A 24,285-nucleotide genomic window follows, 5' to 3' on the forward strand; every position below is an offset into this window, starting at 1 on the left:
AACTTGGCTATAACAGATTCTTGTAATCTGTAGAATCTGTTGGCAAAACTTCTGAAATGAAGTTCCTAATGCTGTAGAATGAACTCTGAGATAGTGTGACATATTTCAGCCTGTGTGAGAAGAGCTGTTAAATCTAAACCCTACCTAAACTCGACCTTTATAATTCAGACCCCCAAACGTGAGACTCTAGCTGTAGCATTTCTCTGTTGTGCAATTTTAGAGTTTAAAGGTGTTAACAGTTGAGTTCTTTCTTGATTTATTGTGATTTGTAGAGCATAGAACAGAAAATGCTGACTAAAATTTTGCTGTGTGCCACTTGCCCATTAGACGCTTTGACTTTTTAATAACTTATGCAGATGCACACTTGGGCTGAATGAGCTCTCATAAACACCATTTTGATGAAAATTTATTCGTTTTATGCTTCTCTGAGTAAAGCTTCCCACAGTGATCCATTAGACCGCTTAAAGGTTTAGCCTTTTGTAGAACATAAGAAAATGTTTTGCCTTCAAAATGAGGTGCATTTCTTTTGTGTGTACTATGGGAGCCAAACAGATTTCTGGATTAATTATTTACAAGCCATTTATGAGTTGGGATATTCAAACTTCAAAGCAAAGACTTAGAAAATGTAATTGTATCAATTACTTTATGTTATTTGATGTTTTCACAAGAGGAACGTTATCACTCAAAGCATGTTGTTTTCCTATTTATGATATTCTCCAATACCATGAAAGATGATGTCAGCTCACTGTAAAGAAGTAATTGCAACTTTATTTCCTTTCAATGGGAGCACCAGGGTTCTTTTAATATCAGCTTATTATTTTGTACAACTAACAAAAGTTTGACTGGGTATAGTATTCTGTTGAGAAAGAAATATGGTTTTTGGAATGCTATTGCTCAATATTTTTGAGCTAAAAAATATGTTTTTAATTTGGTAAAAGCCAAATGATTCAACTTTAGTGATTATTTTCATTCCATATATTGTAAAGTCTTCAGCATGATTATTTTTTTCCAATTTATAAGTGAAACTTGAGACAATTTATTTTCATGCCTTGTGTGATTTGAACAAAGCTTTTAAGCCATTTAGAAATCACTGATAAATCTATAAATAGATCGTTGCTGTCACCTGCATTTATTAAAAGCAACGGCTTTGAATTCTTGGGAGTTCTGATATCTTTTTATTAATAGAGAGAAAGCCTGTTTATAGACATAATCACCTCTATTTAATGAAAATAATAAGTCACTTCATATGGGATTTAATACTCTCCATGGGAAGGAAGGTGCCAGTGAAGCACTCTCATCAGTGTTTATGGGTGTTGAGTAGATTGCTCTTCTGTTAAGTCTACATTAGAATGAGGGCACAGAGCAGCAGGTGAAAACACCATACAGCTTACACTTTCAAGGGAAAGGTGTGAAGGAAAAGGAAAAATGCTTTTCTTGGTTGAATTGTATCTTCCTCTGACTTTGGAAGATATTTCTTCCTTAACCATATGGAATTATTTCCATATGGAAATATTTCTTCCTTAACCATATGCCTGTAAAGTGCCTGGCCCAGTGATAAGTTATTATAATGAAGACATGATAGAAGTATGGTCCTAGGAATCAACTCGAAAAGAAGCTTCGTCCTGAATGGTGACCAGTTTTCAGTTGGCATAGCACCATTTCAATTTATCAGCACCAGAGGATAGATTTGGGAATAAGAATGCTGCTGGTATCTTTTTGTTCACTAGAAAGTGACTGTTCTGTTCCATATTGCCAATGGAAAGAATAGGCTGTAGAGTTCTTGCCAAGGGATAATTTTACGCATTATTTCATGCATATAAAATTATGCAAGTTTTAGTTGTTAAGTTGTTAAGTTAACCAAGGTGAATACACCAGTGGGAAGTGAACATATATGCATATATATATACATATATATGAAAAGTACACATGAATATTAATAAAATGAACACTTTGCTTTCAAATATCAAGCTCAAGTACTAGGAACTAGAGTTTAAATACTGCCGCTGTAATGTAACTATTACAATGTAGAACGCTACAGAGTGAATAGGTGGTGTTCATTCATTAGGGAATCCTTCCCTGCTCAGCAGGGAGTCTGCTTCATCCTGTCCCTCTGCCTCTCCGCCTGCTTGTGCACGCTTTTGCTGTCAAATAAATAAATATACATATATTTTAAAAAGTACATATGAAAATGAATTGAAACTTATAAAAAGAAAACATTAATCAACATTGGATTTAAATCAGAATATAATTCAAGGGTAATGTTAAATTTTGGTAGTAGAGTTTAGGTAGGAAGAAATAATGCAAGAAACCTCTCTCTCTCTCTATCTCCCTCTCCCTCCTTCTCTCTCTCTTTGTTCAAGAGTAAAGTGTGAAACCTTAGGCTCACGTTACAAACAGACTCCACTGTAACCACCTACCCAATTTCCTGGAACCAGTTTCCTCTATAAATAAGAGCTCACCCATTGACCCTATTTTAGGGAACGGAAAAGAGAATAGCCAAGTCTATTTATTCCAGGCAGCTATAGACTTCCAGAAAACATGCCTAACAAATGTCTTTCCCCAGAGGATTCAGTCCTCCAGCCTAGTGTCCAGGCTCTCTAGATTTCATTCTCTCCCTCCCCCCACCCTTACTCTCTCGTCCTCTCTGCACAAACCACTGTAAGTGTATGTGTGTCCACACATAAATATGTCCTGTATTGCATTTATTTGATGATGATTCTTTATCCATCATTGCTGTGATGAAACTCTCAGGATAACATTCTCAACTGTCATTCACATACATATTTCCAAGTTTCTATATGTGATTTCACAAACTGACAAACTGAAGAACAAAAAAGCGAAAGAGAGAGGGAGGTGGAGGGAGGGTAAAAAAAAGTGGTTAAGAGAGTAAGATGAGAGAATTAACCCAAATCGTGATCAGCACGTTGGTGATGGATGTATTGTTATATGTTCCGTGCACATCTGTATGTCCTTTTAAAACTCACTATCAAACTAAATTCCTGGCTTGGAGATTATATTACATGCTGGTGAAACCCTAAATAGCAAATGCCATTTCAATGGAAATTCTTGTTTAATAAAACTAGTTTTAAGTCCCAGTAGGAGGCCAACTTATTTCAATGATATTTGCTGCAACACAGGCCTAGTGCAATGAGAGAATTTAACCATGTTCTTGAATATGTTATGCCCATTTCTTTGCTTAGAAAACTCAGGTTCTTTTCAGCACACAATATAAGTTTAAAAATGGGATAAAAATATGTAACTTTTAATTAATATGTTAGTAGAATATAATGTTCCTCTTGTGGTGGTGGAAGATGTTTTCTTCTGATTCAAAAATTATTTTCCCAATGCCTGGGTATTGGCAAGGTTAAGACTGTGAGCCGTGGTGTCAGGATGATCTGAGATTATAGTTTGCTCTGTGATCTTCAGCAGATTTCCTAATCATACTACACTTCACACTCATTTGTAAAACAGGGATCATAATTGTACATAGCACATTGGCTTGTAATAAGAATTACTATTATGTAAGTTAGCATCATTTAGCTGAGCAATTACAATAGATTTGCAAGGTTTTATCCTTGCAAAAGTTCTATTAGGTCATATTTTTTCACTCCTGTGTTACAATTTAAGTTGAAACTTAAAAAGATTCTGTGACTTTTCTGAGGGCACAAAGCTAATAAATATGGACTTGTGATTTAGACTCACAGAATCTCACCGTGGGGTTGATTTTCTCTCACCTGCTGTGATGAACTCCATCACAAATGGAGATCATGCATGTGTGGACAGGGCTTGGTATTTGGTAAGTGCTCAATAAATGCTAGCTGTAAGTCTTTGAAGCTGTTTGTTCACCATTTTCAGGTGTCTATTATTACTAACAAGAAGTGAACTTTCATTTTTTTTGTTAATTCATTCAGTAAGTCTATTTTGAATGCCAACTATATGCCAAGTAGTTGTCTTGATTCAGCCAACACAGAAGCACACAAAGCAGAGAGAACCCCACATGAAGGAGCTTGCATGACACTCTAGTGTACAGGGGAATATACACAAAAAGACGGTACATTGCATGTATAGTATAGTGGATGGTGAAATATAATAAAGGAGATGTAAGTGATATAAATAATAAGAAAAGTAATACAGGATAATGGAATAGTGTCAGGTTGTCTAATTTCACATGACCTATGAAATGCTTTTCATTGTTGGCATGAGTTCTTATGTAACTTTATTTATCTGTTCAGGATAGGAATAGTAATATTTACCCTGACAATTTTAACAAATTATGTAAGAATCTATTTTTAGATAAGAATATACTTCAGAGGGATGCCTGGGTGGCTCAGTAATTGAGTGCCTGCCTTTGGCCCAGGGCGTAACCTGGAGTCCCAGCATCAAGTCCCGCATCGGGCTCCCTGCATGGAGCCTACTTCTCTCTCGTGTCTCTGCCTCTCTCTCTCTGTGTCTCTCATGAATAAATAAATAAAATCTTCAAAAAGAAATAATATACTTCAGAAATTGTATGATGCTTCTAAAACTCTTCAGTGCCTCAGCACTTCAAAACACCTGCATATTAATCATGCATGCTTTTGAAAAATACCTATGACATATCAAATGTTGAATAAGTGTTGCACTGAGTATTTAATTTGGAATTAAATTTGGGAAAAGCTACCCTAGGGAAACCAGAAGCTTTAGGAAAAGCTAAATACAATGGACATAGAAAGAAGTACATAAGAGCAATGCTTGAGTAGAAGCTGATACCCTGCCTTGCATATATGTTCAGCAAAATTTTGTAATTTAACGAGTAAGATAGTATAATATATACCCATGGATGACTCTGATGATATTACTGGGCCAAATCAAACTTCTGAGTTTCATGACTTTCTACAGTTTATAGTAGCACTTTTATTAATGTAACTTGGAATGTATTCCCCTAGGGGCGTCAGACTTCTCTCTCAACTCATACCATGACTTCCACAGATAATTTCTCTTAGAGGTAGTAGATTTCCCTTTATCTAAAATTGTCTGTTAGGAAAGAAGAAGTAGAGCTGAATACTTCCATGGGGAATGTGAAAAGTGAGGTTGAAAGTGAGTCACCCAGAAGAAATCATAGCTCCAACAACCAATGTTATTGTGTCCATATTCCTATTCTTTCCTACTCTCTAGTTTCAGCCTCTGCAAACAACAGGTGTCATAGTAGAAATGAGGGGTGGGGTGCAAGTAAGTTTAGTGGGTGCCTATCTGTTCAGATGGTCTCTGAGCATTAAAGGAGAAGTCAGGTGTGGGTAAGCATGTGGACAGATGTTCATTAGTTCAGATCAGGGAAGGAGGCACAAACATAGAGTTCACAGATGCAGAGAAAGCAGAAAACAAAATATCAGGAAATTCACAGAAGCGAAAAGATTGGGGCGTAGCATGAGGGTCAGGAATCCATATTTGCAGCAGGAGGATGCTAGTTGGCTGTTTAGGGCACAGCCACCAGGGATTGACATGGAAAATGGATGTTTTAATCAAGACAGTTGTCTTCCCAAGCCTACAAGTTGTTTATGTTTTCTCTTTGATAGGGAGAACCAAATCTTCTGTAGCTCCAGCTTACATGACTGGAGCATGCCTGCTGATAGTCTATCTAGGGCTGTCACAGCACCATGTATTCTTATGCTTAGTAAATTTCTACAACCCTGCTCCTCAGAGCTTCAGCAGTCACTGGTAGATGAAATAGAAGAAATGGGTGAATAGAGGATAGTGATGACCTTCTTTCTCCAACTTTGAAGGGAAAAAAGTACTTTGAAAATAACTTTCCAACATGCTCATGACTTGCTCCTCTAGCTATTCAGCAGCACTGGGACCGAGGCCAGGGGCCAGTTGCTTACTTCTACTGACATACAATACACTGAGCACATGTGACGTAGAGAAGAGAATGAAATAGATTCCTTCTGTAGGAGTTCAGAGTTCCATGTTTAATCCAGATTTTGCAAGCTACTCAGCAGGTTCATATACAGATGTCATTCTCACATGAGCTCAGTGTTTCTTATACAAAAACGCAAACTCACTGTTAGCTTTCTTATGTCTCTTCTGCCTCCCCCCTGCACTTTGCTCATGCTCCCTTTCTTTTTTTTTTTAAGATTTTATTTATTTATTCATGATAGACAGAGAGAGAGACAGAGAGAGAGAGAGAGAGAGAGAGAGAGAGAGAGGCAGAGACACAGGCAGAGGCAGAAACAGGCTCCATGCCGGGAGCCCAACGCGGCACTCAATCCCTGGACTCTGGGATTGCGCCCTGGGCCAAAGGCAGGCGCTAAACAGCTGAGCCACCCAGAGATCCCCCATGCTCCCTTTCTTTATTGGAACATCTAACCATTCTGTTTGAGATAAGCTTAGGCATTATCTTAGACCATTTCTAGCTTTATACAACTGATAAAGTACTAATTCCTATCATTTCCACCCTTGTAGAGTTCTACCACCAGGGCTCTGGTTCAGGCTTTTTTGCATCTTTTCATTGGAATATGACTCTTGATGGCTGTGGGGTTTCCTTTCTAGGGTCTTTCACTTCCTAATCCACTTCCTTCAGTGGATTTCCTGAATAGCAAATCAAGTATGCAATTTCCTATGGAAACTATTAAATATTTCAATACCCCATAATACCTACAGAATAAAATCCAAACTCATTGATAAGGTTCCAGCCAGCTACCTAGGGTTTCCCAAACACACTGCTTTAATTTGTACAAGTGATGTCTTCTGGATCTCATATGTTTTTTGCCTAATGGCCAATTACTTACCATTCAAGACCTTAAGTATAATCTCTCTGTTTCTCCCATCTTGAAGTTGGTTACTTCGTCATTGACTTGCCACCCTATTTTGTACTGAGCTTCTAGTTTAGAATCACTATGCTCTATTACAATTCCTATTTATGTCTCCCCTTTTAGATGATATGTGGATGACCTGAGAGCAGAGACCATGACTAAATGGTAAACATTCTCTAGAATCCTGTATGTAAAGCTTGGCTTACAGTAGGTTTGTAGTGATTATGTAAGGAATGTTGAAAGGCATAACTCTAGATTTCTTATTAAAGACAACTTATATCACCCAAAACATATCTTTCTTACTCTAATATGTGTTTTACCAACCATACTATGAATAATTTTCTGTTTCAAATGAGTAAAGACATTCCTCATATTCAAATATTGAAAATAATTTTGAAGGTTCAGAGTACTTACTTCATAACATATATATGTTTATGTGATGTGTGTATACTGAAATAAAAGTGTTTCATTTCCTATAGAAAAGAAAAAAAGAGCAGGGAGGTGTTTAGTCGGTTGAGGGTCCAACTCTGGATTTCAGCTCAGGTCATGATCTCAGGGTCATGAGATTGATCTCCACACAGAGCTCTGGACTCAGTGTGGGTCTGCTTGAGATTCTCTCTCTCCTTCTCCCTCTGCTCCTTCTCCAACTCTAAAAACAACAACAAGAAAAAGAAAGACAAAACAAAACAAAACAAAACAAAAATACAACTAGTGCTTCTAAAAACTTTCAAGGTCACCAAAAACAAGAAAAATCTGAAAAAAAAAAAGTCACAGCCAAGAAGAACCTATGGAAACATAACAAAATGCAGTGTGGTGTCCTGGAATGAATCTTGAGAACAGAAAAGAACATCAGGTTAAAAGCTAAGGAAAAATGAGCAAACTATGGACTTTCTCTAATAATATTTTATCAACATTGGTTCATTAATTATAACAGATATACTACACTAATATAAGACATTAATAAGGAGAAACTAGAATATATGAGAACTCTTTGTAATATTTTTGCAATTTTTCTATAAATATGAAAGTGTTCTAAAACTAAAGTCTATTATTTAGAAATAGGGGTAAAATAAATAATTTTTGAGGCAAATGGATACAATTATCAGCAGACTTGCATAAAGGACATGTTAAAGATGGTCTTCAGGCAGAAGGAATATGATACCAGACAGATATTTAGATCCATACAAAGAATAAAGTTTTCCAAAAATGTTTAAATATATGTATGACATCTTCTCTATTCCTAACTACTCTAAATTACATTTAATTGTTGGTTGAGGGTTTAAAGTGTTTAAAGTGTAAATAGTAACAAAATAATCTGTATTTTAATGTGTATAAAAATAAATGATGTGGCAGCAAATGAAGATGGGAAGACAGAAACAGGTAATGTTTCCTAAATTGTTAATAAGGCAGTAACATTTTTAAAAAATTGAATAGTAATGAACCAGAACCAAAGATGTGTGTTGTAAGCCTTAATGCAACAACCAAAAAAAAAAAAAGACTGTGGTATAACAATAAGCCACTATTGGAGATAAAATGGAGCCATGAAGTAAAAATCAATTAATTAAAAGTGAAGCAGAAAAAAAAAAAAATAGTACAGGGCAGCCCCAGTGGCCCAGCGGTTTAGCACCACCTTCAGCCCGGGGTGTGATCCTGGAAACACGGGATCAAGTCCCACGTCAGGCTCCTGGCAGGAAGCCTGCTTCTCCCTCTGCCTGTCTCTGCCTCTCTCTCTCTCTCTCTCTGTGTCTGTCATGAATAAATAAATAAAATTAAAAAAAATAGTACAAAGAACACCAAGCGGAAGTAGAAAATGACTAGAAAAAATGGTGAATATACTTTCAAACATATCAACAAGGTTTAAAACATTTCAGTTAAGAAGTAAGGATTGTCAGATTGGAGGAAAAAACTATGAAATTACTATATACCGTCTCTAAGAAACTGAATTTTAAATATATAGATGTTAAGAAGTGAGAAACCTAAGGATGGAAACACAAACCGTGCAGATACTGAATGAAGAGGAGGCTAAAGAGGCCATAATCATGTTGGTTGGGAGAAATTTAAGAACAGGGAATAAATAGATCAACTTATTGACAAGATGAACTAATGGGAGCTGTATTCACCCTCTCCTCAACCATACACAAACACACAAACACACAGCAACGGTTTCCAGACAGGACACCTGACAATCCAGGGCCTTGACCTGGTGGCTGGGCAAGAATGAAGTGAGTCTGGTGAGTCCTGCATCCTTGAGAGAGTTTTCAGGTATGGTTGCATGGTGTGGAGCATTCACAGCCTCGGGAGTGGGCAAGAATCATCCCTGCAAAGGGCAGCATTCAGTGGCAAGATTCTCACCTTGACTCACACAAAGGTCACCAGGCTCCACTGAGCCCCCTCCCTGACCAGGCTTCATTCAACCTTAGCCCCTAAAGGCATGAAGGAAATACTCACATGGCTTCCAACAACCTCAAGGCCCCATCTCCATCTTGAAGGGCCTATGTAGGAACGCTCAAGACTACTCAGTTTACTGCCTGTTCCAACCAGCCTTGGTGGGAGGGTAGGAGCCAGTTAGCAGACCCAGTTGGGTTTCACATGGGCCCACCTGTTCTTCATGCTCCTTGTAATATTTCACTTTCCTGACTCCTCTGAAGCCTGCTCACCTCCTTTTCCCTCAGCCTCCCTTTAAAATCCCCAGTCACCTCTGTACAAATGGAAATTGAGTTCAGCTCACACAGGATGCCTTCCCTGGGGCCAGAGTCTATAGATTGAAACCTGTCCTTTGGCTTTAAGTAGTGTCAAGCTTCCTTGATCTTTGACCATGGTTCAGCCTGATGTGGAGCAGAGATGTGAAGGAGCAAAGGTTGGAGCATGCTGCTCTCTGGGGAAACCATTCCAGGCAAGAGGGAGAGAGCCTGGCCACAGGACAAGTCAGGTTGGAGAAGCCTGGAGCCACCAGGGAGCAGGAGAGGCCAAACTCGTGTTTGTGCATTGGCTTTAACGGAATGGACTCTGGAGCCATCTGAGGCCTTTAAGTAAATCAGCAACAACATTTGACTAAATTTTAAAGGAACTTAACTTTTATGACTGACTTGAAAGTAGAACATAGCAGGTAGGGGATGGGTATGGAAGTAGAGTGAGGCAAATCTTGAAAGTCCTGGAGGATGATGATGCCATTTCAGAGTTGGTGTGTAGACATAGAGGAGGTAAGAATAGTTTGGATCTTAGATGTATTTTTATTTTTTTCAAAGATTTATTTATTTGTTTTAGAGAGAGAGAGAGAAGGTAAGAATGAGACTGCTGGGGGCAGGGAGGAGGGCAGAGGGAGAGGGAGAATCCCAAGCAGGCTCCCTGTTGAGCATAGAACCCGATGTAGGGCTCCGTCTCACAATCCTGAGATCATGACCTGAGCCAAAATCGAGAGTCAGATGCTCAACTGACTGGGCCACCCAGGCACTCATAGATAAAATTTTAAAGGCAGATATTCCTCATATATTTGATGTGGTGTTCAAGAGAACTTTTGGGGTCAAGGATGTTTCCAGGGTACTCATCTGAGCAAAGAGGTCATCATTTCCTGAGAGTGGGGAGACAGTTGGAGTGCTTCACGAGGGGATTAATGGGATAGATGGCAGACGCTGACTACAGACAGAAGTTTGAGGCTTCTACTAGATGTGAAAGTAGAGATGTTAAATACAACGGTGGCATTCAGGGGTGGATTTCTGAATTTGAGAGTCCTCAGCACATACACATGTGTGTGCGTAGTGTGTAAAACTTTAAGAGTAAGTAAAATCAAGACAGTACATATAGAAAATGAGCAAATAGGAGGCCTGAGAATGAGATATGATTCATCTTAAATTTAGTTAGAAAAATAAGGAAGATTCAGCCAGAGGATTGAAGAAAAGTCAGGAGGCTGTGAAGGCCTAGAATCTACATGATGAAAGTGTTTCATAAAAGAGGGTGTGAGCAGCCGTGTCCTGTGCTGCTGCTTGTACAGGAATATGACACTTGACAACTCGACAGTGCATTTGGTAAAGTGGAGGTTATTGTTGTACAGACAACAGCATTTTTAGTGGAGTGGCAAGGCAGGTAGCCTGATGCAAGGGGGTTAACGAGAAGATGGGAAGACAGAAAGTGTGCAGCAAATGTGTTGTTTGTCCTATCTATAAAAGGAAATAAAACCCTTAGCATGGGGGCTTGCCTATCATAAATGATCTCACTTCACTCTCAGGACGTATAATTGTCAATCAAAATGAAATATATTTTACTATATTATGAGCTGATCCAACCCCTGGACTGCTGACATGTTCTAATACTTGGCGCCTTGCATAAGACCTTGCATTTAATGGATGATCAATTAGGCATTATCAAATGAATAATTTAAAAAAATATTTGACAGCTTAAGATAAATCGTTGTGTGAGCTCTGGGACAGATGCAGCTAAACTTATAAGTGAATGCAAGAAATGTCCCCACACATGTGGAGAATGAGCCTCTATTTGTGTCCACATATGTAACATGACTTGGAGGGAATTAAAGGGCCCAATGAGATCATTTAGGTATACTCTGCTGGCATATATAGTTTGAGTCATTTTGGGTGTCCAACACAGTCATATCTTAATCTAAAGAAATGTTAAGTTTTAGACAAAATTATGCTAGAACTAAGATAATGGAGTTGACCAGTTGTGTTTTTATGATGGAAGCTATCGTTTATAGTAGTTAAAATCAGCTGCACTAGGCATTTTCTGGGTGTTAATAATACAAGTTTAAATGAAAGTAATTTTAAAATGTCTTTGACATCAAACCCAAATTCCCCTGCGTTAATTCTCATGTTTTTCAAATAAATGACTTTCGCAAGTTTTGCAAACTCATTGAGAATAATTGAATCCTATTTGCATGGATACCAAGGCAGGGTGTCCTTGATCCTTTTTTTGACAAATTACTAACACTGATCTGACAGGAGGAAGTAGATAATTAACCAGAAAATAAAATGCCTATTTCCTTAGGAGACACAATGCATGCTCTGCAAAATAAAGCACTTAATTTAGGGAATAATAATTAACTTTTAAAATGTTGGTTGTTAGTGTTAAACTCAGCTAAAATTTAAACCCTTTAGAGTATATTAGTACCAAACACTGTGAATCTGACTGAAAACATTTTACTTGTTATTTATATTCATTGGTGTTGGGGAAAGTGAAAGCCCTTTGCAAATAGACCTTCGCCACCTTTATAATATTGTTGAAAAGCCTTATTGTTTATAGCAGCAATGTCTACAATAGCCAAACTGTGGAAGGAGCCTCAGTGTCCATCAAAAGATGAATGGATAAAGAAGATGTGGTTTATGTATACAATGGAATATTACTCAGCCATTAGAAATGACAAATACCCACCATTTGCTTCAACGTGGATGGAACTGGAGGGTATTATGCTGAGTGAAGTAAGTCAGTCGGAGAAGGACAAACATTATATGGTCTCATTCATTTGCGGAATATAAAAATTAGTGAAAGGGAATAAAGAGAAAGCAGAAAAAATAAGTGAAAATATCCGTGAGGGTGACAAAACATGAGAGACACCTAACTCTGGGAAATGAACAAGGGGTAGTGGAAGGGGAGGTGAGTGGGGTTTCGGGTGACTGGGTGATGGGCACTGAGGGGGGCACTTGGTAGGATGAGCCCTGGGTGTTATGCTATATGTTGGCAAATTGAACTCCAATAAAAAAATTTTTTTTAAGTCTTATTGACAGAGAATCCCTGTTTTTACTGTTTACTAAATCCATTTCTTTGTAGACAGAGTGAAACAAAGACTTCTCTTTAGAGAATATATTTTCTTGAATTAATCCTAATGTGTTAGAAACTGTATTTTGTTCAACAAACACACCACTTCACACCCCTAAAAGACCAATGTTTTCGAGGCATACTTTTGTTCTTCCATCTCGAGCTAAATCAAAAGACATACTTCAAACTCGAACTGCCCATCTCTGATCCTCTACACTTTAGTAGTTGCTCAATTAATCTTGAATGTGGAACCCTCCCACTATAAGAGTGACAAGAATAGGGACTTTGTTTAATTGTATCCTCAGCTCCTAGTATCATCCTGTACTTAATAGATGCTAAAATAATATTTAGTACATGGATAACCTGATTAAAATTTAAAATAGCCATAATGTGAAATGCATAATATCAGCATAGCTCAAGCCCAAGCTTGTTATACTATGCCTACATCTCAGAGTCGTCTGGTCCATCTCTGGTTCCTTCCCTCCTCTCTTGCATTCCTTTTTCCTTCTTCCTACATCCACCTGCATAGTCTGCCAGATTCCTACAGTGAAGGTGTTTAAAACTGAATTTCTAACTACCTGTTTTAAATTTCTTTCCTGACAAAGAGATCTCAATTCCCTTGATCATCTGTGATTTACTGAGTCCTTTGACCTCCTCTTCCTCACCACAGCACTTCCCATGCTCCTCCTAGCGAGGCCAGTGAAGATGTGCCCACACTCCCACTTCTGACTTTTCCCTTTCCTCCCAGAAATGCATGTTTGAGTTTGCATAATCTCTTATCCTGGACCTCTGTGTGCATTTCTGTCTAGTGACATTTTCCTGGACCTGCTGTGGGAACCTTGTACCTGGTCTCTCTGCTCCAAGTTCCTCAACTGTCGTCTCCCGGTTGCATCTGTTCTACACATACATCCATGCCCTGGATTTCCCATCTCTCTCTTGCTGAAGAGCAATGCTACAGAAGTGACCATGAAGAAGTCCATCTCCTCAGGGCATGCAGAGTTTTCAGTGTCAAGACCCAACCTATTTTTACATTCTTTCTCCTCCCTTTGCTTTGTTATTATTATAATTATATTCCAGCCAAACTAAACAGAACCCCTCTGCTCACACATTTTGCAAATATTTGCTTTGTTCCTGCTGTGCCTGAAATAACTCTTTTCATCCCTTTCTATTGAAACCCTGCTTATTTCACTAAGATTCTTCTCAAATGCTACTCCCTGGGTGCATGCACACAGGGACTCAGGGACAGGATTTCCTGCTTCTCCTACTGCTTCTTCTACAGGATTTGCCTGCTGTCATCACTGGTCCAGAGGAGGCCCCTCTGTCATCACATCCTGCTCTTAATCCTGCTGACACTTCCTCCTTCTTACAGCTTACAGTTCCCCTGCAGGTGGTCAAGAGCAACCATTGTAAAAAAAAAAAAAAAAAAAAAGAGCAACCATTGTAGGGGTTCACTACACATCCTTCTGTTTGTGTGTGCTCTGATCAGGTCATTCTTATAAGGCTGGCATCGCACTATGGGACAGACTGCCTCCTCTGTTTTGTGTGGTTCTGTGGTGTTTGGAGCCCTATCTTTCAGTATCTGTTTCCAGGCCATTGCTTCTAACTGCTGCATCTTTTCCTGCCAGTCTGCTTGTTCCACGTCAGCCCCAGTAACCTTTGAAAATACAAATCTGACCATGTCATTCAGTTGCTTAACAGCCTTCAGAGATCTTTCATTTCATTTAGAATAAAGAATTCTTAAAATGTCTGCACAACTTGCATGACTTTGCAGGAGGCAGGCTGTATGCAGCTCTGCGCTCTACCCACTGCCCTTATCCCTTCCATCTGCACCTCCAGCACACTGACCTTGCGGTCCTCAAACTTGGAACAGTCCCCGTTTGGCTCTTTGAAAACGATGCTCTCTCTTCTGTGGGGTACCAGCTGGAATTTCACTTTCTCAGATAAGCCTTCTAGGACTAGCAGAATAAATCAGGGGCCAGAGTGTTGAATATTCATTCACATCAGGTTTTTTAAATTATACTTTGCACAATCTTGCACAGTATTTATCCCTGGCTTCACTTCCTTACTGTGTGTCTGACCTACTGTGACATCAGCTCTGTGAAGGCTGTCCTTCCTCATGGGAGGACATGGGCAGCCCACAGTAAAAAAAAAAAGTGCTAAGTGAATGGATGACAGGAAAGGTGACTTACTCAAGGTTGGCAAACTAATTAAAGTCAAGGTCAGGACAAGAAAGTAGTGCCTTTCTCCTTCCTGAATTTGATGGTCTTTGAATGTAGTGCAATGGTGTCTTCTTATGACTACTTCTAGGTCAATGCCTTGTACAAAATCGATGTTCAATGACTGCAGGAATAGGTATAAATAGCAAGAGATGGGACTGTTGAATATGTGGCTTTATATTTACAAATTTCTATGAAATCTGCAATTCTTAGAAACGAGTGGCAAAAAATAATTGTCACTGCCATTCTCTTAAGCTCATAAGGAGACACTACATTTTAAGCTTTTATCAGGTTGAAACTGCTTTCTTTCTTTCTTCCTTTTTTTCTTTCTTTCTCTTTCTTTTTCTTCTTTTTTTACAGTCATAAGGTCAGAGCAACATTCTGAAAGTGTTGACAGGAGATTCTGACTCAGAAAATGTCTGTTAAAATGAGTGGAAGCTGTTTCAGACTCCTGGTGAATAGAGAGAATCAATTTATGAATGTTCAAATTGTGCTCATTTTAATAAAGGAAAAAGACTAATGACCTCTGTTTAAAAGAGGATGGATGGATTCAACTTTCTAAGGATATTTCCTTTACTTCTAGAGAACTAGAATAATAAACTGTCATTCTCTGCAACTTGGTTTCTGCCTGAGCAGGTTTTATCAATGGGCCTGTCACAATGCTGAAATTGGGAGCTCTTGCTATGTTGTTTTATAAATCTAATTATCTTGAATCCTTGCATTATCAGCAAAAAAAAAAGAAAGAAAGAAAGAAAGAAAGAAAGAAAGAAAGAAAGAAAGAAGAAGAAAAAGAAACTCTTAAAAAGGATCCAAAATAGGCTTTTTCCTTATTTAAGTCTTAGCACTATCAGAGAAATTTCTATTTCTTCACCAATTGTTGTATTTATATTACTTACTGAATCCAGACCTTGAAAACCAAGAATGTTATTTTTTCCTGCTATCCTCAAAAAGTTAAATTACTTGGAAAGTAGTACTGTTTTAACTTTCGGTAGTGCTGATAGGTAAATAAATAGAAAATATGGCTCTTACGTAGTGTGACCAGGCAGGGGTGGGGTGAGTGGGTAAAAGAGTCCCTGGTCCCACTAGCCTGTCTCAGCATTTCATGTTCTATTATCTAGACCTATTCCTTTGGATTAAGGTGCTATGTTTATAGGATTCTGTTTTAAAAAATTATGTGTAAAAAATAAAAAAAATAAAAAAATTATGTGTAAGAGAGATAGGGAGAGAGGGAGCACAAGCCCCTGTGCATGCAATTGGGGGAGGGGCAGAAGAAGAGACTCAAACAGACTCCTCACTGAGCTTGGGAGTTCCAGGCAGGGCTCTATGTGAGGCTACATCTCAGCACCCTGAGACCACAACCAGAGCTGAAACCAAAAGTTGGACACTCAACTTACTGAACCACCCAGGTACCTCTGTAGGATTTTTATTTACTAAGTTCTGTCTAATTTTCAGAGTTTATCTATTCATTAATTATTTCATATTCACAGCTATGATATAACCAGATGAGTTATTAATACCCAATAATAGAAAAGGAAACTGAAATTCAACACGGCTAATTTATTTGTCCGTAGACTTGGAGCAGACATTCAGGCCTTCTGATGGAAGTACTTCATGAATGTCACCAAGTGCTAATGATTATTTACTCTAAGTGCTTTGACTGAGGCTTTTATGAGTCCTTTTTCATAGCCTCAGCTCTTCTTCCTTTCTGATAGTCTCTCATTTGACAACCATTTGCTTACCTTGCTTTAGGAAAGTCTATCCTACCAGGAGTTGGCTTTTTCCAACAAGTTTTACTTCTTTCTGGTGCCATCATGGCCTCTCAGGGCTCTCAGAGGTTCCCATTGTTGGATTCTAAAGCTCTTAACAGCTTACCTGGTGGGATTCAGAAATACACACAAGAATGAAATTAAGGAAGGAAAAAGAGTATGCTAAGTTGATGACTCTGGCCTCAGGAGACGGTTAAAAGAGGAGTCCAGGGATAAAGTTGCATTTATGGACATGAAGCAGGTTTTCAAAAAGGTGACAGAGGGACTAAACCCTGGCTGAGAAATGGCTGTTGCATTAGTCAGAATTCTTGAATCGTAAGTGATGGTACTCCCGTATATCAGTCTAAGTTAAAACAAGAAATTAATTAGGTCACATCACCAGGTGGAAGAACAGAGTATGGTAATGTGGATGGAAGCTAGCATCGGGGACGGCTGTAATCAGGGATCCGAGCTATCAAGCTGGCAGCCACTACTCTCCTCTATGCAGTTTCTCCTTTTTGAGGGATGTGGAGGATGGGGTACTGGAATATAGATAGACCTCCATTTTCTACTCAAGTTCTTTAACTCTATAATCAGAGATAAAAGATGTTCTTTTCCTAGCTGGAGTTAGAAATATTTAGGTGAGTGGGGACCTTGGTGGCTCAGCCAATTGAGCATCAAACTCATGATTTCAGCTCAGGTCATGATGTCCAGGTCCTGGGATTGAGCCCCACATTGGGCTCTACATTCAGCATGGAGTCTGATTTTCCCTCTCCCTCTCCTCCTCATTCTCTCTCTCTCTCTCTCTCTCTCAAATAAACAAAGAAAGAAATGAAATATATTTCTTAAAAGGAAATATTTAGGAGATAAATCTGATAAACCCACTTTGGGTCATATGCCAATTTCTTTGCCAATCAATATGGATGGGCACAAGTTTTATGACAGCCCAGGTTGAGTCATGTGCCCACAGCTATAGCCGGGAAGGTGGTTGCCAAAAGAAAGTGCAATTGTGCATTTATTGCCTTCCAGACCCAGGGATAGATCATGGAAAGCCTAAAAATATGGAGTTTGTCTGCTATGCATAGCTTATCCTTACAGGACTTAAAGTAAGAAAAAACATAAGTTTTACACTTCAGGAAAATAATTCTGGTAGTAACGTAAAGGGTAAAATAGAGTCCCCACCCCCAGCTTGATTGAGGTATAATATTTTCCAGCTTTATTGATATATAATTGACATATTACATTGTGTAAATTTAAGGCATAAAGCATGGTGATTTAGTATGTGTATACATTGTGAAATTATTATCAAAACAAGGTTAGTTACCACATCCATCACCTCACATAGTCACTTGTGTGTGTGTAGTGAGAACATTTAAGATCTACTTTCTTAACAAATGTCCAATATCAATACAGTCTTGTTATCTGTAGTCCATGCCATGCATTAGATTCCCAGAACTTAAAAAAACAAAAAAAAAAAACAAAAACAAAAACAAACAAAACAAAACAAAAAAAAGATTCCCAGAACTTACTCATTTTACAATCAGTATCCTTTGTCCAACATCTCCCCACAGTTCCTGGTACCCATTCTACATACAAAAGAGATCATACAGGTTTTGTCTTTCTCTAATTTCATTTGGCCCAATGCCCTCATGGTTCATCATGTTGTTGTAAATGGTGCTCGTTCTCTCTTTTTAATGGCAGAGTAATACTCCATTGCAAATATTTTATATATATATATATATACATATATATATATATATATCGTATTTGTCTTTACATACATTTATACATTTTCCTTATACATTTGTCTGTCAGGGACATGTAGGTTGTTAGCCTGTCTTAGCTTTTGTGAACAATGCTGCAATAAACACGAGGGTAAAGATACCTCTTGAGATAGTGATTTCATCTTTTTCAGTAAATACCGAGAGGTGGAATTTCTAGATCCTGTGGGAGTTCTTTTTTAATTTCTTGGGGGAGTCTCCATGCTATTTTCCATAGTGGCTTAACCAGTTTACACTTCCACTATCATGCACAAGTGTTTCCTTTTCTTTATATCCTGCCATGACTTACTATCTCTTGTCTTTTTGATAATAGCTATTCTAACAGGTGTATGGTAATATCTCATTGTAGTTTTGATTTCCATGAAATAGGGGCAGCCTGGATAGCTCAGCCATTTAGCGCCGCCTTCAGCCCAGGGCCTGATCCTAGGGACCCGGGATCAAGTCCCATGTCGGGCTCCCTGCATAGAGCCTGCTTCTGTCTTTACCTTTCTCTCTCTCTCTCTCTCTCTCTCTCTCTGTGTGTGTCTCATGAATGAATAAATAAAATCTAAAAAAAAAAAGAAAGATTTCCATGAAATAGAATATATGGAAGGTAAGTGTCCTAGAAGGCTGTTCTACACGTCTAAGATGCAATTTATGGCCATGAGGAAGGCACTAGCAGTGAGTATAAAGAAGTGGGGTTATGCTTTATTATTGGTATGAAGATAGAATCTATAGGATTGTCGAGGCTTAGTAGTGGAGAATGGAAGAAGATGAGATGTTTCTAGCTAATGTGATTGCATAAATGATGGTATAATTCACAATGTATAGAAAACATAAGGAAAAGCAGATTTTCCAATAATCTTTTTTATAAAATCTGCCCAATTTTCATCTCTGGGTTACTAGGCAGTGACTGTGAGCTTTAGTATGTCCAGAAAAATAATGACTATTATTCTTAATTTCCTTTGTCTTTGATGTAAACTCTTTACTCAAAGAGTAACTAAAAACCTGCTAGAAGTATCTTGATCAGAGCCAAAAAGGAGAAGACCTTGGCAAGTGGCTTTTTCTCTCCTCACTCACTGAATCTCAAATCTGCATCTTCTCTGGTACTTTTGTGCACAGAGATGTTAATTCCTCAAATGGTACATTTTTTTTCTTTTTACCTATATGTATGTGTATGGATAGGGTGTATGCATTAGACATGACTGCACACTACTTCCTAAGTCTTCCATAAATGTTGGAGCAAGGAATAGCAACAGTGGACATGATACATGTGTCTGTAAGGACCTCAATAACAAGCTCAGAGATTATCCATGATCACACATTTAAGTGTCTGAAACTATCTCTAATTCAATTAATATCTTTCTATGTAGATGATTTTTCAAGAAGTCCTGCTCATGCTGCCATAGAACTCAAGCTTACCGACTGTATTGTCTTGACTTCATTAAAAGCTCTCATTCTTGATTGGACATTACTACCTCAAGCTATAGAATGAATTGTTTGTTTTCTTGTGTTTAGATCCATAAATAACAAGAAGAATGTTAGCATATACTTTCTCAGTAATCACTTTGACAAGCTATCTAGTATTATCTTTAAGGTTCCAGTATTAAACAGTTTCAGTTAATTTTATCATAAGTATTCGTATTTCTGAATCTCTGTATTCTAGACCAGGATTTCACACTACAGGCTGATTGCCAGTTTGGGGGGTTTTATTGGAACCCAGATATTCCCATTTGTTAAATATTTTTGTGGCTGCTTTTGTGATAAAATGCCAGAATGGAATAGTTGTAATAGAAACCAACTACCCTTCATAGCCTAAAGTATTTATTATCTCACTCTTTATAGAAGAGTTTTGCCAACCTCCATTGTAAACTATAATTTCTTGATAAGAGGAGACCCTAATTACAACTAACATTCTCATTAAAGGCATTCAAGAACAGGGTGGGGAAATACTCTTAAAAATATTTCCCTCTTTTCCTCTGTCAGCTGCTTTCTCTTTATGTGGTTTGTTCTTCCATGTATTTAAACTTGAGTGGATTTGCTGCAATGTCCCCACATACGATAGTACAAGCTGACCTACACCACCAGTATATGTGCATTTTAGAGGTTGATTTCTTGGGTCAAACTGGAAAAAAATAAATAAGTCATAAACATTTTCTGCTACCGTTGTGCTGTTCTCCCTACAGTGGAGAATCATTTTTCATTCAGATTATTTTTGAGAGAAGCTAACAAAATTAAAACATTTATGTTCAAGAGGTAACTCTTCATTGCCATTCTCTGCACCTTTTAATATCAGTTTATTTCCAGAGAAACAGAGATGTCACAGTTATGTCACCCTAACAAACTGAATCTTTATGGTTTCTCTGTGTCTGGCTATATATGATTCATAAGATCTATGGACTGGACACACATTTAGTGAAATGACTTCTGCAGTCTCTCATACGATGCTAACCTTTTTTGTCATTTGGGTCTTCCCTTAGGCAAAATGACGACTCTTTCTAAAGGAAACAAAAGTTAAAAGATAAATGTAAAGATGAAACAAACAAAAAACCATATCCCTTTGCTGAAATAGAAAAGAGAGAATGCAGTGGTTAGAGTCCCACCACAGGGGAGGCAGTTTCACATAGTGTTCTGGGATTAGTCTGAATCTCTACGCTATGGTTTAGCAGCAATGTGACCTATCTGAGATCCATTTCTTATCTGTAATGTGAGATAATAATAGATCCTATTTCATGGACTTGTAAAGGGGATTAAAAGAGTAATTGCACATAAAGCACTTAGCATGGAGCCTGATATTTAACAAATGTTCAACAAATGTTAGCTCTATTAATAGGGGCCATAATGCCTCCTTATAAGACTTACTGTCTTAGCTAGGTCTGCTGTAACAAAATACCATAAACTGGGTAACTTATCAACAACAGACATTTATTTTTCAGAATTCTGGGGTGTGGAAATCTGAGGTCATGATGTCAGCATAGTTAAGTTATAGTTAGGAAAACATCACCCAGGTTGCAAATGGCTGCTTTTCCCTGTGTCCTCACATGGCTAAAAGAGAGCCAGTTCAGTGTGTGACTTCTTGTAAGTACACTAAATCCATTCATGAGAGCTTATCCTCATGATCTAATACAATCACACTGGAGGTTGAATTTCCAACATAGGAATTTGGGTAGGACACAAACATTCAAATCATAGCATCCACTCTTATGTTCCAAGAGACTCTGGAGCAACATCTACATGAAGACATCTGCTCAGTGGGAGGTCACAATGTAATAGTCCAAGAGAAATGAGCGGTTACACAGAAGGCTGACAGACACTGCGCCTGGCCTGAAGAGGGGGTTTAGGCAAGACCAGGTATAGGAAGAAGGGAAGGGAGTCTCACGAGTCTTTACATCCACTTAATTAATCACATGCACTCTCTTCAGTAAGAAATAATGTTATTGTGCAATTAGATTTAATTACTTAGAAGAGATTTTCAAAATGGCAATCACCTTATTTTAAAAATAAGGTGATTATTCATATTTTTATAAATATGAGATTAAGAACATTTTTTGTTGACATTAATTTTTAATAATGAATATATAGAGTATTGCTATTTAATTGCCACCTCTAATTCATCAACAATGACCAAAAAACCCACATGTATCTTCTAAATATTAAAAAAACTAGGACTGTGTTTTTTCCTACTTATGGAAGAAAAGGAAAGATTTCTCACTGAGGCCTGGAGAGGGCCTTCCTCTCTGTAAAATTAATGATTTTGCTAAACGATATCATGTTGACAATTATTCTCATTCCTTTAGCTGTAGTGAGCTAGTGGGAAAATGTGCAAGCTGGTCATCCTTCTTGTTTAGGTCTTGGCCTGAGAATACATATGGGATCTGATGATGCCTTAACTTACAAAAACAAAAACAGTAGTTTTATTATTACCAGATTTCAGTAAAAACATTCACCTGATATACAGCCTCAGGGATCTTAACAAGTTCCCCTGGGCTTCTTCTCTGATAAACTAGCTATAAAATTGATTACTTTTATTAGTAGGTAGTTAGGCTTTCTTTTGCTGCTCTTTTTTTTTTTAATCAGTTTTCTTTTAGCAATAAAAATATCAAGATCCATTAATATTTCAATTACCAGTGTTCTTCCTACTATAACTGATTGATAAGTATAATATTTTAAAAAGTTTTTCAAAAAGTTATTTTAAAAATCTGATTATAGAGAGTAGAGAAAGATAATCCAGATTTTATTAGAATAGTTACAGGAGAAAGTGCAAATTAGCTAAACTTATCTTCAAGAATAGAAAACATAGACACGCTTGCAAGACAGTAGTCATCTGGGTGATTCTTTTTTTTTTTTTTTTTAAGATTTTTTATTTATTTATTCATGATAGTCACAGAGAGAGAGAGAGAGGCAGAGACACAGGCAGAGGGAGAAGCAGGCTCCATGCACCGGGAGCCCGATGTGGGATTCGATCCGGGGTCTCCAGGATCGCGCCCTGGGCCAAAGGCAGGCGCCAAACCGCTGCGCCACCCAGGGAATCCCATCATCTGGGTGATTCTTTAGGACAATCGATACGCTAAGGTGTTCTTTGAATTGGGTTATAATATTTTCTGTAAGCTGTGGAAGTTTCCTTTTGAGAAAAAATGTGAAGCCAAATGTAAATGGAGTAAACTGTATAGTAAGTGGAAGTGGATTCCTTTTAAGAAATTATTTGCATGCTCATCTGTGAAATTTATGACCATTTTTAGTATTACTGTTTTAGGATATCACACCATTGGTTGGCACCTGGGTGGCTCATTGGTTTCAGGATGTGAAATTAAGCCCTGTGTCAGGCTCTGTTCTCAGTGGAAAGTTTGCTTCTCCCTTTCCCTCTGCCCCTCCCCCTGCTTGTCTTCTCTCTCTCTCTCTCTCTCTCTCTCTCTCTCTCAAATAAATAAAGAAATCCTTTTAAAAAATAGAGTATCATACCATAACTAATTAAATCTGCTTTATAAACAAGCCACAGCTAACAAAGAAAAACTACAGGAAAACATTTATCTGTTTAAGTCAAGAATTTGTCTTCCTGGAGAGCCTGAGTGTCTCAGTCAGTTGAGTGCCTGACTCTTGGTTTCAGCTAAGGTCATGATCTCAAGATCATGAGATTGAGCCCAGCTTCAGCCTCCCAACCATGCAAAGTCTGCTGCAGATTCTCTCTTTTTCTCCCCTTCCCTCCCCCTGCTCATGTACTCTCTCTCTGTGAAATAAATAAATGAAATCTTAAAAAAAAGAAAGAAGAATTTGCCTTCAGTTTGGATGTCAAGCTTTCTAAAAGTAACTTAAGTCCCTGAAATCACAAGTTAGTTGCTCTCTGACATATATATAAAGTTCAAAACTCTGCCTACTTTCCTGTGGAGGTCATCATCTAATCTAAATCCTCTGATTCACCAGCCTGTCTACTTGGCAGGAATCTGGAAAGCCAGATGCTGTCACATTTAGTTTTTGTATAATGAGTCCTGGTGAATCCCATCAACTTCATCTTACTCTCCCCTCACCTGTCATTACAAACATACGTGCAGACTAACATACAATCCACAAATGAGATTTTCTGAGTCCTTTTCCTAAATTCAGCCAATGTCTTGTGTGAATTTGAAAAGTTGGGAAAGATAAGATATTAAAGATATAAAAATATAGTCCAGTATTCTCACAGATTACAAATACTTGGGCTCTGAAAGCTAAACTTACTATTGACCAAAAGTTAGTGGCAAAACCAAGAATGGAGATCAGATTTATTCCTGTTTCAAGAATATAACTTTTATTTTCACTTAAAACATGTAAACACATTTTTTACAATATGTACTGAGATGGAAGGATTGTGTTTAAACTCATGTGCCTTCAGATTATTTTGGATAAATTCCTTCAATTTTTCCATTCAATTTCTTCCTTAGCCAGTAATAATTTGGAAAATTACATTAAATTATTTTTCCCATTTATTATTTTTCCATTAAATTTCCAACCATTGCCACAATTGTAAAATAATGATCTATTT

The sequence above is a fragment of the Canis lupus genome, chromosome 3 (assembly GCF_048164855.1).
Source record: "Canis lupus baileyi chromosome 3, mCanLup2.hap1, whole genome shotgun sequence".
In the NCBI taxonomy this organism is placed as follows: domain Eukaryota; kingdom Metazoa; phylum Chordata; class Mammalia; order Carnivora; family Canidae; genus Canis; species Canis lupus.